This window comes from Cygnus olor, chromosome 7 (genome assembly GCF_009769625.2).
Source record: "Cygnus olor isolate bCygOlo1 chromosome 7, bCygOlo1.pri.v2, whole genome shotgun sequence".
Lineage (NCBI taxonomy): Eukaryota > Metazoa > Chordata > Aves > Anseriformes > Anatidae > Cygnus > Cygnus olor.
In genome coordinates, this window is record NC_049175.1 from 20,118,429 (window position 1) to 20,137,179 (window position 18,751).

General features: G+C 44.3%; 1 long non-coding RNA gene across 1 annotated transcript in view; it reads right to left on the reverse strand.

Annotated features, from left to right (window-relative positions):
* The window catches only part of LOC121073440, a 57,146-nt gene that overhangs the window by 27,071 nt on the left and 11,324 nt on the right, over nt 1-18,751 (reverse strand). The window contains exon 3 of the long non-coding RNA XR_005821712.1: nt 15,745-15,839. This is a non-coding gene — a long non-coding RNA (uncharacterized LOC121073440). The remainder of the gene's footprint in view (nt 1-15,744; nt 15,840-18,751) is intronic.

Genomic DNA, 18,751 nt, shown 5'->3' on the forward strand with positions numbered 1-18,751 from the left:
GCTGCTTTGTAGTTAAGGCTTTTCCTGCTTCCACACTGATTCATAAAAAGTCTCACAAAACCTTTTGGCAGAAAAGGAGACCATCCTAGAAAGATCTGATTTTTGTTTTCCTAGATCTGCCTGTTAACAGGGTAACCTTCTTTAGCTCTTCCATCCATTCCCTAAAAGGGAATCTCCAGTTAAGTGCCAAGGACCAACCAAAACACAAGAAGACCTGCCTGAGGCTGCTCCTGGCTGAGCAAGTGCTGTCAGCTGGGGTGTGTGGACAGGTCCAATTGCTGCCACCTGGCCCCAGGGTGCAGAAAGGGCAGGACAGGCATGCCAGCAGGTGCTGGGAATCAATCCCAGGGCAATGCTGGGTGCCCACAGCTGCAGCAGGGCTGCTCCCAGAGGTCATGCTGCTGGCAGGAGCAATGTGCCTGCCAGGGCAGCACCTGGCCCTTGAAAGCAGCTGGAAATGCAGCCACAGTTCTATGTTTTGTACTAAGCTGAAATGAAAAGCAGGGTTTACGTTAGTAGCTTCAAAAACTTTTAGACTTTTATAGACTTGTGGACTGTCTGAAGGCCACTGAGCCTATTTTCTTGCCAAGCCATGACCTGGTTCAGGATGCACAGCTCTTCCACAGTTCTCAAACACCACATAGATGCTAAGTGCTTTTAAAAACCTTCCCACCTGCTTTGGAGCCTCTTGCTTCCAACCTTTCTGCATTTTCTATGTGACCTAACAAATTAACATTACACTGATTTGCTGACTATGCTGCCAAAATCCCCACACTGTGCTGCTGTTCAAAGGAAAGCATTCAGGCAGCTGTAGCTGGACAGTTTAATATCCATGCACCTGACTTGGTCATCTATGGACAAACTACAGACCCTGATTAAGGCACAGCATTGTGCCTTGTGATCTGACATGCTGGGACAGCGTGCTGCTCGCTGCTCTGTTTTGGCCAGACTCCACATACACAATAATAAATTATCATGACAGAATAAAATGTCTGCCTTTTGGCAAAGCAGCACAGCACTGGTGTAGGCTGTGCCATATTGACTTCCTAGGCTGTGGTTGTGCAGAAGTACAGCCGAGATAGGAAGGAAGGAAAGCTCCATGCTCTTACAGCCCCTAGTAGACAGACTGCTCCCTGCACTGTGTCCCACTTAGGAAGGCATAAATGTCGCTTAAAGGTATGTTGGCATTTGCTTGACTTGAGCATTGGGTTTTCTTGGCATCTGGCTTCATCCCTTATAGCGAGGGATATGGCCACCAGAAACCAAGGTTGTTAGGACTTCTGTGTGTCAGTTAATGTAACTGGGCTGAACAAGACAGGTCTGAAAATGGATGCAGCAAATCTCATAAGTTTGTGGTAGTGAAATAGAACGTGAATTTTTTTGTTTCAACACACTGGAATTCCCCAACCTCAGTACAAGGAGGATGGTTAAAAAAAAATAAAAATAAAAGTCCCTGAGCAATGAGTCATTTTCTCCTTAGGAGACCTCTGCAAGACTGAACCCCGGCTGCCATGAACTCTAGTGGTTAGCATACATTGTATTTTTTTTCTTAACCAGAACGTTGTGCAACAAATAAAATGACTGATAATACTGTGCAGCTGGTTTTTCAAAGCAGCGTGTATGGTCTATGTTGCAGTGTAGAGCCATCTGATCGAACTTAAAGTAACTGGACCAGGGGCAAGAAGCAATTTAGTTCTGCTGAGGCATGTTAGCACACCCAGATTTCCATTTCCTCCTGCTGCTGGGCCTCAAACTCGGGCTGCATAGGAAAATAACTCTGAGCAGGTTATGTTAGCAGTTTCACCTTTTGCTCTCACCGTTCCCTCTCAGAAAGTGCACAGAGTGCCATGCTGCTGAGAAGGCTGCCACCACCTTAGCTGCCTGCTGAAACCTCTTTCTGGTATCTTTACCCCATGACCTGCAATCTCCACACTTGCAATGACTAAATGACTAACCTCTTTCTCCCCAGTGACAAGGCTGGATAAGCAGACAGCCATGTAAAATAACTCTTTTCTCAGCATTAGGTAGGAAAACAAAAACAAGAAAGAGAAAAAGAAAGCAACAGAAATGTCTTTGACTAATGAAACTCTCCTGCTCTATGGAAACACAGCATCAGAAAAGCAAATGGAAACTGAAACAAAAACTTGTCCAGGGAATGAGTTGACACATTTTTGAAAAGCAGATTTGAAAGGGGAAGCTCCTTCTTCAGGAAATGAAAACTGTGCTAAACATTTGCATTATGACTTAAAAGAGGAAAAAGAAAAAAGAAAAAAGAAAAAAAAAAAAAGAACATTGTTATTTTAAACTAACAGCAATAGAGGAACAGGATCATAGAAACAAAAGGCCTGAGGGATGACCTAGATTCAGTCCCCTGCAGACTGTAAATGACCATACGAGAGCCGGGGCTGCTCAGAAGCCCCATGTGCTCTTCCTCTGTGCACACACCCCCCATCCTCACCCACGCTGTGAACTGTAGAATAGCTCCTGCAAGCAAGCCTGGCACCTGCAAGAGGACAGCAATCAGATCACTGTGGCAGTGTGACACCAGGAGAAGGCATGAGAGGTCCAGGACAGTTCCATTCACAGTACTGCTACGCTGTGAAACTGCTAAAGTTGTACTGCAAGCTGCCAATTCATGAAAAGGCATTGCTGAGAAGTGAAGAGCAGAGCACAAACAATCCAGAATGTGTCTTTGCAGATAGCATGACAAGCATATTAAAGCATGAGAGAGCTGTAGGCTTATTTCCTGTACGGAGAAGAGGGAAGGAAAACAATACAAACAAATCTGTGAGAAAAACAAAACTATTGGGAAAAGTCCCAGAGCTGGACAGACATCTTTTTTGAGGGAAGATACAACCTCAAAACTCACATCCCTCTCTTACTGGTTGTCAACACTTTGATTTTGGACTTGAAAGGGAAGCTTACATTCCTGCTATCCCACTGCTACTGAGACGAAAAATGCCCTCCATGCGTATCTAGCCTCCAGTACGAAGCTGTGGTTGAGGATTAAAAGGGATGTGGGAACAATGACAAAACTTAATGTACAAGCAGTATTTTCTGTAGAGCTTTTCAGTGGTTTTAGTTCATTTCCAAGCTGCAAGCATGACTTTTAAGGCAGACAGTGCTAGAGGACCCTTTCCCATAGCTTACACAGAAGTCTCACTCCTCCTGTAAACCAGCAACTGTGACAAAGTGCTATTTTTCATTGCAGACAACCAGCAAAAAATGTCTGTGATTGCAGGCATTCTGAAAAGAGGGTCCTAAACAAACACAGGACGAGGAAGAAATGAAAAGCCATGGCAGGAGGGAGCCAAAGGTGCAGTCCCTAGAGGGCCAGCATGCAGCCTCCCCACCGCTGCTGCACCTCGGCAATCGGTGCGTTTGTCAGACATGAACGTCTCACGTTTTACCTTCCCATTTTCCTGGTCCTTCCCACATGCTATGCCAATATCCCTCTCCGGACATACCCCTGGGATAGCTGAAGCTGTTGGAAATGTTTTATGCCCCCCCCAACTTGCTCGGACGCGCCGTCCTGCCAGCCCCCCCGCTCTTCTGGCCGGGGACCGCAGCTGTCACAGCGGTCGGTGGGGCAGGGTGGCTGCGATCCCGGCCGATCTCAAAGGGGCTGGAGGCATTAAAACCGCATTAAAAGGGCAGATTTCTACCCGGGGTGTGGGTGGGGTGTGTGTTACTGGCGGTGCAGGGCCACCAGTGCCCAGCAGGCGGCAGCCGGTCCCCACACAGCCCACGCATGTCCCCCGCTGCCGGGCTCGGCCCCACGGGCTGTTCCCCACGGAGGGGACAGAAGGGACACGGTCCTGGAGCCTTGTCCAGACAGGGCAGAGCCTGCCCCAGCTCCTCCTGCGGCTCCTGAAGGTGCCTCCGCAGGGGTGATGCCCAGGGGCTCCTGCAAGGCTCCGCGGAGGAGCACAGCCTGCCTCAGCCTGCCAGGAGCAAGGGGCTGCAGAGAGGCCCGCGCTGCTAGGCCCAGCTCTGCAGCAGCACAGCCGACGACCTGGCACCACCGGCTTTAGGCTTAGTAACACATGGAAAAAAGCTGTAATGACGAAACGTCCGGGCTGGAAGTCTGGAACTGGCAGCGCTACTGACATATGTGCGACGCTACCTGTGCCAGCATGAACGTGCGGTGCAGCGGGGTTCAGAAGTGCTCCCACAACACAGCCGCGAGTTAGGCCTGTACTTGACCGTGACTTACCCAAGTGCCAAGATACCACTCGCACAGATAAGCATTGGCAGTGGCTGAAAAAAGCCAAGGAAAGGCGGGATGGCCGGCCTGAAAGTTGGCCCCGTAAGGGCAGTCTCTGTGTCACTGTAACCGAGTGCCAACACCGCTGGTGCGGACAGGGGAGAAGGGTGGGTGGTGACAGCTCAGAGGCTTCCTGGAGAAACTGGCTTGTGAATGATGCCCTTAATTGCTACAACATGCTATTGTAAACAGTCTTGTCTTCTTCCAGACTTGTAAGGTAGCCTATCATTTTGAATAAATATACATTAAACGCAGTTTTGACTTCTGTTCTAGCTATAGAAACTTTGGGAATAACAACCTCAGGGACCCTGCTGCCAAGATTTTTTTATATATTACAGGGTCTGTGGCTGTTGCTTCAATCATAAAAACTGGAACAATCGTGACTGCTTAAAAATACACAATTCTGTACCATGGAGACATCAGAGCTTGCAAAATACTCCAGGTATTATGCTTTTTGTTGGCTCTATTTATGTGCATTTAGCAAGCAAGCTCTATCTTGCGTGCAAGGTACAGAGCTCCCGTACTGAGACGCTTTTCCTGAGAAAGGGCCTTCTTTAGGAGCTTTATTTAGATCTCCCTCCAGCACCCAAAAGCCTTTCCCTGACGTCAGGCATGCTGGTGTAAGGAACTTCCAAAGAACATGGAAAGAAATGAGCAGCATTAGTCAGGGCAATTTAAATAATAGGTTACGTGGGCAGGTACTCTTAGGCACCCTTTGAGGAGGCATGTGTGAAGTGATTTGTTGTACAGTTACACTAACAGGCACCTTCAAGGCTCCCTGAGCTGTGGTCCCCCCCGAAGGTACTTGGGAGTCAAGGACTATGGACTGCAGGACAGTGTCACATTTACTTGGTGACCAAGGGATGCACAGTGTAGGGGAGAGCCAAGGAGAGACACAGAAAATTTGTTTCTCCTCCCCTCATTGCCTTCCTTTACAATTGTGAGACTCTAACCTGCTGTCAGTGCAACTTCCTAGGCTCTTTTTTTTTTTTTTTTTTGTAAATGAAAACAGATGAGTAAATTAATAAGTTGGAATTTTGAGGCTGGACACAAGATAAAGGCTCTGTTCTGTGTAAAGGCTGAAGTCGAACAGTCTTCCAGAGACCAGCTTCCTCCTCCAAAGGCATCCCCACATACATCACAATAAAAATGTACAGATCCTCCAGGAAATGCAGTTTTCAATGTCCCTGCACTCATCCAAGTCCAAACCAATGACCAATAGAATGTGTAAAAGCATTTCTCAGAAGGAAACACTGTTTTCATACTTTCCGCTCTCAGCTATGGACCTATTCCAAAGAACGATACTCATGTATTCTTTTTTTTTTTTAAATAAATGGAGGAAATGGTTCTTCCAACTGTGACTGAAGATATTACTGGTTAAAGTAAATCAATACATTATGTTTGGACAGCAACCAGATCCAGAAAATTTTAGCAAAGAAATGAAAGCTTTAGAAGCTGTAAGTAGTCCAAAATAGGGCTTCATGTGAAATCTTACTCTTTGTGGATTCAAGTTTGCAATTACGATCAAAGGAGCAAACTATCACTAAAAATCAAGAAGAGAGCTTTTTCTTTTCTAGGCAGCATTCCACCTGAGTATCTAATCAGTCATCAGCTGATACTCACTGCTTACCCTTCACAAATCTGGGCAGATTTACAGACAACCTTAGAACAGATAAATCTACTGGAGGAGTCCATGACACAGCCAAAAAAAGCAAAAGCAGGCTTCTTAAATCCGAAAATACTAGCACGGCCTTCTTGGAACTGAAGACATGGCCTAAGATGGGATGATCTCTTTGGTGTCTTTGGTGTCTTGCTGCACTATCAGACACAGAAAGGCAAGTCAGATGTCCTTCCCCCTTCTTCCACTCTAGCCCCATACTAGTTGTAATAGCGGATTTTAGCACTCCTATGAGACGTGGCAGAACCTGGCTGGAATACCCCTCTTTGGTTTAGAGCAGCAAATTGCATTCAAGTCTCCCACCCCACAGAAGCATGAGCCTGGGCTATTTGAGGACATCTCTTGAAGCTGTTCCACTGTGCATAATTAATATTCATTGGTATGTAAGTTTGAAATTGATTCTTCCTTCCAAGAAATTCCTAAACTATTGGGTTATCACATTAGTTATCCAGTGGCCTGCGTGCCACAGCTAAAGCAGACAAGGAATTGTCCAGTTGGTGAGCTCTGCTAAGGCACGGGGGTCAGCAGCTCAGCACTAACTTGCTTTTAGATGATGAAATATTAGGTACCTAAATTCCGTGGGACTAAGTTTATTTAATTTGGATCAGATTACAGGTGGCAGCAAGAGCAAATAACTTGTCATAAAGGTAGTGTTACGCTATAAAGTTGTTGACTTTGTCACACTACACTATTTTTTTTTTTGTTTAGTTTTGTTTTTTTTTTGTCAGTTGTTGTTTGTTTTCAGGTGTTGTTTGTTTTCAGGTTTTGGTTTTGTTTTGTTCTTTTTTCCACATAAAGTATCTGGGTATCTATTTTCCACATAAAGTATCCTTCTTTGAGAATACAGTACCACTTCTGATATCAAACAGGAAATTAAGGTTTCCAGCTGAGGTGAAACCCAAGAATTTTTCCTGTTGAACAATGGACTCTAGTGCGAGTTAGAAAGAAGGAGCTGGAAATTCCAGTCACCTTAAAATAGACACGCACAATCCTGCTTTAAAAGCTCCCGGTTATTGTCTGAGACTCAAAGGGCTTTGAAAGGTCATTTACTCCAGTCCCTTTCCCCGAAGCAGGATTAACTAAAATGTTTTTGCCCTGTCTCCAGAGATAGAGACTCCAGAACTCTCCAGATAATTCGTACTGATGTTTCTGCATCTCTACTGTTAAATTTAAAAGTCTGTCTTATTATCAAAGTGAATCTGTGGTGCATTTGCAGTCCCCTACATCTTGTCACACTCCCTATGACACGGAGAAGAGAGTGTTCCTTTTCCTTTTTACAACAGCCTTTGCATATTTCAACATCGTTATCATGCTTCCCATCTCATCCTTTCTGCTCCTCTAGGCTACATGGCACCAGTTTGTTTTTCACTGAAGGGCACATCTTCTTCACAATAACATGAATAAAAAAGACAGTATTTTTCCTGCTCTTCTGCATGATCACATGGGCATGGTTAAGCCTGCTAATTCAGTTACCCTTGAATTTCCCTTTGGTTCTCTCTCTGAAACATGTTAATTAGTCCCCAGAACAGGAGCATATTTTTAGGTGGATACACTTCTATGTACTTTGCAATCCAGAATTAAGCAAGTAGGCACTCCTGGCTCTTCCTCACGTGGTGGTATGTATGTTTAGAGGTACATGGAGGCTAGCCCAAGATTCTTTCTGAAAATGTTGTGTTCAAAAAATTGCATTCCAATTCTGCAAAACTTTCTGGACATAGAGAACACAACATATGTCTATCATTATGTGAAGATGAGTAAACCCAAGCTAACAAAAGTAATTCTTATGTGTTTACAGCATCTTTGCAAGCAATTTAGGAAAAGAAACAGTATAGCAGGGTTGTATAAATTGTCTACTTTTTCTAACAATTTTAAGTTACTTCCATAAAATATTTTAACTCTAGACAGGAATTTGCAAAAGTGCTGGTATGTTATTAATGGCTGTCCATCGTCTATGTGTCATTTTGGACACTAGTTTCAGTCAGGTTTTGTGCATCCATTTATAATATAGAGATTACCGTATTTCCACTGGGCCTTCTTTTTAAATATAGCTACAATTCTGCAGAAGATGTATTATTGCCACCTCAACTCTAACTGCATAAATTCTGCTTAAGTTCCAACAATAGTTGGCAGAAAAATTATATAATGGCTGAAATGAATTTCCTTGGTCCCTAAGCAGGCACCTTTTGCAAGTGTAAAGGTATTTTACACACAGCCAAGTTTGCTGTCACAACCAGACCTTAGCCTGTTCTGGCACATTTTCACATATCCTCTAAATATTGCTCTGCAAGGAGCCCCATGGAGTTGGGCTCTGTACAAAATCATTCAGTATTGCAATGCCTGGGATTTGAATTTCCAGGGGAAATGTCATATTCATCAGGATGAAGTCTGTGTTCACCTAGTTCAGATATATAATCTAAAAGAGCTCTGTGCATCTGATTCTTTTAGTCTGCCATCATGCTAGGGGTCTGCTGGTGAATTCTTTCTTTCCTGCTTCATCCTTCCTGTAAAAATGCCACAAAAATTCAGTTTATTTATTTAAGTGAATGTCCTTTTCTGTTATGTCAGGACCTATATACGTTTCATAACTTTTACTCAATTAGTAAGTTACTGGAGTTATGTTAGGAGTTATGACTTCAAAATTTCAAGATTAAGATGTTAACATTCTTTGCTAACCAGAGCCCTTTGACCCCTGCCATGGCAGCTTTGCCATTTTATCCGTTTTCTCGGTAATTTGTTAGAAGACCGGAACATTGCCATAAGAATTAATGGATCTTTGACTTTCCTAACAGTTCTTTCCTGGAATTAGCCTATAAAATTTAATTTCAACATAAGCCCTATACTCTTTGAGACTGCTGCTCTTTGTGAATCATTTAATTGAGTTTCTGAATCATTAATTAGTTCCTTCTCCCCTGCTGGAACATCGCAGGCAGTCAAAAAAGGATCTGAGCTGTTTTCCTAAGGTGTAACTCCTGGCATGCCCTGCCTCAGCTGCCAGCCCCCAAGGTAGCCAGCACATCATGCCCGCCTGTACGTCATTATGCTGTTGGCAGCAGCCGACAGCAGCAGTTACTGCAATCTTCCAGTGCTCCCAGCGATTCTTCCTTCCACCCCCCCTGCCTGTGCATGAAGCAGAATCTTTGGAAAGGTGTCAGAACAAGATGAAGAATGGAGAACAATGCATTTCAGGTAAGATGTCAGGTGTTCATACATGGCAGCAATATGAAATTTACCATTGCATGGATAATAAATGAGACACAAAAGCAAACAAAATAGACATAGCTTTAGATTCAAATTTAAAGTTTCCTCTTGAAGGTCAGGAAAGCACCCCTTCCCTGAGCTCACAAATTGAGGAACTATCTTTCAAAGCAGGTTTCAGGATGTGTGTAGTTAGGAACTCCAGTGTGAACACTGTTCAGTGCCAGTGGAAGCTCTTTTTAAAATACCTTATCACTGAAATAAAATCTTAATCTAAATAAGATAACTGGACACCAATAATACTAAACACCTTAAACTAAGCAAGGTAAAGAAGTACTTCTGTTCCTAACTCAAAGGCATCTTTTTGTATACAAAGCAAGCAAAAAAAAATGTAGTACATGCTTGAGCTCAAGCTGTCCTGAGCAAAGACCCACTGATTTCTTATAGTTGTCTTCTCCCTTTATAAATTTTCCAGCCATCTTCTTCCATGCTAGCATGATAAAGCCATACCTTGATGTAAACTGTCTACATTTTTTTCTGAAACTTTTTAATGTTCTACACTATATATTATCCTAAACTAATTTTAATGGTACCTTATTTAATTCAGCAAGGCTCCTTACATTTAAGAAATGGGCAATCTCTTTAGCCGATATACCTGCAATGGAATAACAAAGTCCAGCCAGATCTAAGTAAGCAGCTAAGGTGAGATGATAATATAGTACAAGTTTTATGCACAGCCTGGTTTTGTCAACACAGTTGATGTATTGACCACACAACTAAGACCCTACAGATGTAATTATTTTGTGAGCTATCTCTGCCATGAAGCAGACAAGCATCAATAACACTGCTGAGTCAAGTTGTTCCCACTATAACTTTGGATTCTAAACAGCTTCTGGAGCATGAACCCAGACAAGGATCTGATCTGCCATTTGGATCTACAACCCTAGAGATGCTATGTGAAAAATGTAAGGAAGAACAAAGTACTAGAGGTTTGCCAGCAGTCACTTAGCTAAAACACATCCAGGTTATGGCCCACCAGTTAACATGTTTGTCATAAGCCAGAAACACATCCTGATTCAGCAAACCAATTGATCACTGAACACGACCAACATCTAAGAAGTCATTCTGAGGACTCATGGGTGTGTTGAAATTTTAGAAATCGTAGCACACTCACTAACCTGCCAAAGCTCTACATTTGTAGTGGCATTTAAACATCCATGTTAAAAACTGCAGAACATTACTGTTAATGCACTGTAACTGCAGATGTAGATATGTCAATATTTTGACCTTCACATGTGATCGCTTTATGCGGCCACAGTGGTACGGATGTCCAGAATGCAAACAATGAATGTCAAAATTCACTTTCTGCTTCGAGATATGTTTTTCTTTTTCCATCTGCTCATCTGTTGCTTTCAGTTATGCCAGGTGACGAAAGGGTGGGGGCACCTCCAGAATGAAAGCAACAAAGGAGACAGTGCCTGATGGATGCAAACACCTCCACTGGCACAACAACACCAAGCGAATGCCTCCTCGCCTCACCCTGGGATTAGCAGCACTGGTGACAGCAGGACACGCAGACAGCAGGTCTCTGCCTGGGGGTTCAAGATAACATTGTCATAGAGCGGATATAGGACGGATTGGCTTGAGACTGTAGGGAGACACTCCTAATAATTAGAAAGAAATGTAAATACGTGGTAGGGACCCAGCTGGAAATCTCAGCTGATTACGTACGGGATGCAAGCAGGAACCTAAGATGAAGCAGGAAAGGACCTGGCCTGAACCCAGGCTGAGAAGGAGGCAGATACAGGATAGGGGAGTCCCTGGAGAGTCCCAGACCGGGTCTGTACTTTCACAGGAACACACACTGTTATCACTTTCAGATTGGTCATGCTGCCTAAACAGAACCTAAAGAGGAGTGTATGCAGGCACCACACTAGCACCCACCTCAGTCCAGCACCCCACATTCACTGGTGAACATTTCCCAACTTCGCCTTAACATCAGACAACAGCAATTTGATCTCCTTTGGGAAAATTTCCTGCATATCTACACTGCTACTTTCTCCAAGGCAAGTGTAAGGATTGCCTAGAGCATCCTGACGTTTGGCTGCTTTCAGTTAAGTGACAGATTTCAGGATCCCACGGCTTTGTCTGTCAGTGCACTGGACAAGTACCCAGAACACCACTGTAACTGCGCTAAATGCAGGCACCTTAAGGCTTACTCTGCAATAAGGTGGACTTCTCACCATCCTAGATGTGGTAGCACTACTTGCACAAGTCTAATTACACTTTAGTGGGTCCTAGGGAGGTTCCATGTGGCGTGCCTTCAGGGTTACCCTGCCAGGTGGAGTTAGGGACAAGCAGATCATCTAGAGAGTGAAGCAGGTCCAGGATCAAAGCCTGGCAGCTCTGAGATGTGGCCGCAGACTGCAGATATTGCAGGAAGCAGTGTGCTGATCCATGAGAATATGGAGGCTATACAAGAAGAAAAGCGTGGGTAAGTAGTTGAAGTATTAAAAATAATAATAATAATAATAAAAAGATTTATCTGCAAATGAAAGGAGGAAGTAAGGGATTCTACAGAAGCACAAAACAAAACAGGTCTTAGGGCTGCCATCATGCTTGATTGTCATTTTTCTGCATTGGCCTGATCAAATCCAGGATAAAGTGTTTCCCACACAATTGTTATAAGTAATGCAGCTAAACACAGCTAATTATGCATTATCTAGCCATAGTCAAACAAAGTGCTTCCTTGCTTACAGTAGGCACTAAATCAAACGTAAACTTATTAAAAGGAACAGTCTCTGGGAAATGAACCTGCCCACCTAGAGCTCCTCAGTCTCTCCTATCAGATGTGTGTGTGTCTTCTTCTTTCTTGGAAACTATCAAAGGGAAACAGCCCACGTTTCAGGCACCTTTGTGGAACATTTCTGGAGGTTTGCTTTTCTGCTGGGGCAGCCTAGTGTGCCTCTTGCTTCTCTTACCCAAGGGACAGGCAGTGACTCTCTTTGACTAGCAAATTCACAATGACATACGCCACCAATGCATCTCCCAACAAATACTCCACAAAGAGAACTGATTCACAGAACTGCTGTCCAGAGGGAATTGCCTGGAGAAGAAACAATAAGCCATTTCCAGTGTCATAACTCTCTTGTTTCCTGCATTCTCAGTAAAGTAGCCTTAAGAGGTCTGCACTCAGTAGAAGCAACCAGGCTAACACCAAGGAGATGAAAGAATAGACAGGATGTGTCTGTGGAATTGCTGATGGCTTCAGCTGAGACAGGGACTCTGAAAACAGACATGGGGAGAAAATGTGTTGAGTACAGACAAAGGAGAAGAGCTGTTGAAACAGACAAAGGAGAAGAGCTGAGTGACTGATTATGTCTTGTTTCTGGGGCAGTAGCTAACAGAAATACTGTAGACACAGCTGGACCACTGTAAAAAGCTATACTCCTTGACTTGGGCAATTTTGAAGTACATAGACTGCTCTGCCATCCTGATAAAGAGCTCTGGGATGCCAGGTGTTTTGCCAACAAGATGGAAAGTGTTTACCCATTAAGGAGTAGCGCTAGCCATTTTTCCATGCTTTTATCATTATTTCATGACAGAAGATAGGGATCTCAGCCCAAGCTCCTCCACTGTTCTTCCAACCCAATACAGCAGCACCTCTTCTTCTTCTTTAAAAAGAACCAAGAAGGATCTTCCCCTTCTGCCCTTTAAAAATCAAATATCTGGTCAATCTAACCAGAGCTAGCTAAGTCCCTCCATCGTCCCACTCCCCCACTTCCCATTTGCCCTTTGGTGCATGGTTTTGTAACCATCTCCATGTTCCACCACACCGTGATATGGGCACTTCTACCTCCAGATATTCCACTCAATGTGGCTGAAAAGGAAAGAGAAGTAAGATATCACAAGTGGAATCAACCTGCTAAAGGTCACGTGTGCTGCCTCTTCCTCTGGGCTTGGTATGACATACTGGCCAGAGTTTCCAGAAGTATCTACGTGAAAGCGGTTTGGTTTCATCTGGCTGCTGCTTGTGATTTGCTTTCTCTGTTTGTTTGCTTCCTTCGCTCTAAGTTCTCATCTTAGACAAAAGTTTTGTTGCAGTGGTATGCCGATCTCTCTCTGACCTCTATAAAACCATGCACAGGCTGCGTTCCCTTTCCATCTTTGTATGAGTTGTCTTAAAGCCAGGTGCAAATACAAACATTAATGCACTACCCAAGTGCCTCCTAAACTTCACAGTAAGACTGTTTTCTTTCTTTCTCTCTCTCTCTTTTTCTTTCTTTCTTTCTTTCTTTCGTTTGTTCGTTCTTTCATTCTTTCTCTCTCTTTCTCTCTCTTTCTCTCTTTCTCTCTTTCCTTCTTTCCTTCCTTCTTTCCTTCTTTCCTTCTTTCCTTCTTCTTTCCTTCTTTACCTCTCTCTTTGACTGACCTTGCATAAGACCATTCAAAAATCAGGGAACAGTTGCTTCATTCCCTCCCAGCACACACTAAGCAAGACTTCCTCTTTCATCTTCTTGCAGGATGTGCCAGGCCCCTGCCCCAGGATGTCACCTACCTGAGGATGCTGCAGGAGACCCTGGCCTGTGAGCCCTGCACGAGGCCATTCCCCACAAATGTGCCGGGCACTGCAGCACCCACGCAGCTCTGAGAGCTGCCAATATAACCCCACACCAGAGCCACTGTTTCTGGCAAGCCCCTCTGACTTTCCTTGTGCTTCAGGCTAGAGTTGGCCTGCTTCCTGAAAGCGGGGTCAGAATCTAAACATAATTTTTTTTTGTCCAGACCCTGCTGAAAGCATTCTAGTTCTTAGCACCAGGTGGAACAGATCAAACTCAGTAATACTTATGATATCTGCAATGAGCAGTCATGGAGGTTTAGGCCTTCACATCTTAGAGATGTTTTCATATCTCAGAGCCTCTATTAAGGATAACTTTTGGTGGTGCATTAATGTCACGATTTTCCTTTGTTGATTAATGTAGCAATTCATCTTCTGTGCTATTTTTTTCTCTCATATAGAATAGGAGCAGTCCCCAAGGGAAAAAAGAAAACAACAAAATAAACCAAACGCAATCCTAGTTCCAAAGGTAGTACCATCTCAAACTCTGCATCTGCTTACTTTTAATAGGGAAACTATTAGAACATTTGGTCAAAGGTCAGGAAACAGCAGGGGCTACTTCGGAACTTCCCTGTAGTGAATTAATAGATTCAAATGGAAATGTGATTGGAAAATACGTTTTCTATCTCAAATAAAAATCACCTTACCAGGAAGTCTCATAAGAAACAAAAGTATACTACACTCTGGAACAAATAGCCCAGCAAGTCTGATCTTGTATGCACTGAATTCAATGGGACTTATTCCAGTACGTTCCCTGGAAATATAAACAGATCGTGACTACCCTAACAAATTATAAGCAAAAATAAAATCTTTTTAGTGAAGAATCATTGTTTTAATAGAATACTTTACATTTGACTGATTTGCACAAACCATTCTAAGGCCTGTGGAAGAGAAATCTCCCCTAATCTGACAAAAGGCAAAAAAATCCCAACTTTCCATGGGTCAGGATTCCACCGGCACTGGCACCTTCAAGCACAGTGATAGGGTAGGGAAGTCCATTTGCTCAGCAAATAAAACAGCAAAATGCCTAGGTTTTGTTCTGAACCATAAATCACAGGCGTGACTTACATAAACACTTAATTCTATTAAATTACACCCCAGTTTCCTCCAACTCCCAGAAGAATACGAATGGTGCTTGCAAAGCCTTCTCTATTGCATACCTGAGGGTCACAGCCCAGAACTTTACCTTCATACCTTCCTGGAGCTGTTGTGCAGCCAGAATCTTTTAGGAGCTTGCATGTGTTAGTACAGGTGCCAGTAGCTGGCAGACTCCTTGATTTTTAATCTTGTATACTTTTTAAAAATTTTGTCTCAGCAAGTTGAGTGGAACATAACATTCAAATTATAAAAAGAGTCACAAGTATTCTTCTTTACAAATGCCCTTAGTACTGTCTAACCTACCTGGCAATGTCAATAATGTTACATAAGGGTGATACAGCTACCTATTTGCCAACAGAAAATTCACTGGGCATTACTGTTCTGACACCAAATGGTGTCCAAAAGAGATTGTGCCTGTGGTCTTAGGAGGTGCTCTCTGTGCATGTGCATCTCTTTGGATGATGAAGATCTCTCTGGATCTGTTGTGCACATAAATGCACATTTATAAGACAGGCAGCTAGAGATCCCATGGCAAACAGATACTAAGAAAAGCTTATGAAAAAAAACTGTGGAATAGAAAATAATTTCTGCGTATCCCATTGCCTTTTCAGTTACTGCCATCAGAAAACTTTTAATCGATGTTTAATTTTTACTGATCTCAGACACACACAATAAGCAACGCAGGATTGAAACCAGTTATGAATAGAAGTCAGACCTCTGTGGATTCACAGTTGTCTCCAGGGCTAGGCTAGAATTATATAAAAGGATGAAATCTGACTGCTTCCATTCTATCCAAATTAAATCCAGCAAAATACCAGCAATTGTCTCTTTAATGTCAAAGGAAAACATCAAGATGAGAGAACAGACATTCAGAATGACCATGCTTACATTGCTCACCAAAGGATGGATCCAGTGGCTGCATTCCTAAGGCAAGGTCTGTGTGATGGACAGATTCTGTGGAGTGACCTTTAGCTTCTTGATTCCTGGTAAGAGATACAAAGAAAAGCCAGCTGACTCCTCCAACACCAATATCCCCTCCTCTTTACAACATCAAAGATTTAAAATCCCTATTCTCCCGCAGATGAGAGCTCGTCAGGGCTCAGCAGTGTCCCCAGAAACACCGTGGCAGAATACACCATACCCCAGCCTGCACAGATGCAGCAGCCGCTCCTGCAGCTGTGAGCTACACGACAGGGTTATAGCAAGGGCAGCGCGTCCCTTGCCACAGTTAACCTTCTCGTAAACGCTGCTGTCTGCTTCAGAGGAGAAAGCTACCCAAAGCAGGTTTTGCAAGGATTAAAGAATTCCCCTGCTTCACTTCCTCTGCTCCACTCCATCCTCCGCTTCCTCTCCTCCACCACGGGGCAGTAAAACTGCAGTCCTGTCACTCCTAACACCATGATCACTCTGCCTCTGTGTGTTACGTTGTCTCTTTGATGCTGTTGCCTGCTTTTCTCAATCATTTTACACCTTCTGACCAGTATATCAGCCAAATACAGCAATTTCTTCAGGTGGCACAAAAACAGACAAGGAGAAGGGAGATTTTATAACAAAGAGGAGGTTATGGTGTAAGTGCCACTTAGATTATATATACATCAGGGAATCCAGGCATACACACCGACTACACAGGAGACAAGCATGCCATTAACACCGCTGCTTGCACAGCACTTTGACAGCCATGCCTTCAGAAGCATTCAGCCCTTTGGTTGTTTATCCGGGGAGAGTGGGTATGACATCACTTCAGGAAGTCAAAATAAGCCATTAGCCTTGCTGTGTTTTCACACCTGGAGAAACACTTTCTCTAAGGTCATAATGCCACCATAAGATTTGCTTGAAATTGGTCTAAGGGTGTGTGGGAAGCTGCAGGGAAAATGGGGTCACTAAATACAAGATGACTGTGTTAGTCATTAACATTATTCTGTTTAGACAGAGTACCAAATTATAACAGTGGTAAAAAGAGTAAAGTTAGTCCTGGGAGTGTTTACTGATGAACCAGCTCCTATAAACACAGAGCTTTTTCAGAACCTGTATATAATTTGTAAGGGCAGTCCAAGTTTCTTACAAACAGATGGTTGTTCAAGTGCCTTAAATATTACAGCATTAGGGAAAAGTCACACATTGTATAAGAAACCTTGGATTGTACTTCATAGAAAACTTCTTTCCATTTATCAAGCTCCCGTCTTAGTCTTTTTGTGTGTGTGTGTGTTTTTGTTGTTGTTGTTTTGTTTGTTTGTTTGTTTCCTGCCCTGGCATTCAGTAGTTAATCATAGAATCACCAAATGGGTTGGGTTGGAAGGGACCATGGCAGGGACACCTCCCACCACATCAGGTTGCTCAAAGCCCCATCCAACCTGGCCTTAAAACACTTCCATGGATGGGGCATCCACAGCTTCTCTTGACAAGCTGTTTCAATGCCTCACCACACTCTGAGTAAAGAATTTCTTCCTTATATGTAATCTAAATCTCCTCTCTTTTAGCTTAAAGCCATTACACCTTGTCTTATCACTCCACTTCCTGTCAAAGAGTCCCTCCCCAGCTTTCCTGTAGGCCCCCTTTAGGTGTTGGAAGGTTGTTATCAGGTCTCCCCAGAGCCTTCTATTCTCTGGGCTGAACAACCCCAACTCCTTCAGCCTGTCTTCGTAGGAGAGGTGCTCCAGCCCCTTGATCATCTTTGTAATCAAATATATTCAGCTCTTTGTGCCTCTAAGGAAGTTGACATGAAGGAGAAAATGTACTGTAGTGATTCAACAGAATCAGAGAAATAGTGTGGTTATCCACCAGCACCTCATGGTTTTTCCAACATCTGTAGGAAATTCATATTGTGGTTTTGTAACACAAATCTTTGGTGGCAATAATGCCTTAAAGTAGTCCTGCTCAAGACTGTCAGTCACTTCTGCTCCTGGCACACTGCCCCAGGCCACTATGACAGACCATATCAAGGAACAAACTTTGGAAAGAGAAACAAAAGATAACCCTTCTTGTTTCCCCAGAGTTGTTTCTCCAAGGTAGAACAACTTCATGATGTGGTTCACAGGACAGCTGGGCAAACCCCTGTTCCAGTGCTCCTGCAAGAGCAGGGACATGCTGCAGGTGCCTGGGCAGGACCGCGTGTGCAGTCTGGAGCCGGAGCAGGAAAACCTTTGCTGGTACTGACACTCAGGATGTCATTCTGTAAAACCTCAGCCTCTGGCTTCAGTTTGATTGTATTGGGCTTAAGTGGCAAGGTTTTAGTAGTGCAGCAGCTGCCCCCTGTCAGATCAGAGCCAGCTCCAGCCGGCTCCAAAGGAACCCACCGCTGGCCAGAGCCAAGCCATGAGCGATGCTGGTTGGGCCTCTGGGAGGGAAGAATTAAGAAAGGGAAAAAAATGCTGTGCTACAGCAGCTGGGAGTGAGAAACGTGAGAGAAATGTGAGAGAACAGACACCAAGGTCCATGCTGCAGACACCAAGGTCAGTGCAGAAGGAGGGGAAGGAGGTGCTCCAGGTGCCGGAGCAGATCTCCACGCTGCAGCCCATGGAGGAGCCCCCGGTGGAGCAGGTGGATGTGGCCTGGAGGAGGCTGCGGCCCGTGGAGAGCCCCCGCAGGAGCAGGCCCCGGACTGGAGCTGTAGCCCGAGGAGAGGAGCCCACGCAGGAGCAGGGGGCCTGGGGGGAGCTGCCGCCCATGGGGGACCTGTGCTGGAGCAGTTTGCTCCTGGGGGATGGACCCTGTGGTACGGGGCCGTGTGGGTGCAGTTCCTGAAGAGCTGCTGCCTGTGGGAAGCCCACACAGGCTCAGTTCGGGAATGACGGCATCCCGTGGGAGGGACCCCACGTGGAGCAGGGGCAGAGAGGGACCGTGAAGGAGCAGCGGAGATGAAGAGTCAGGGACTGACCGCAGCCCCCATTCCACTGCA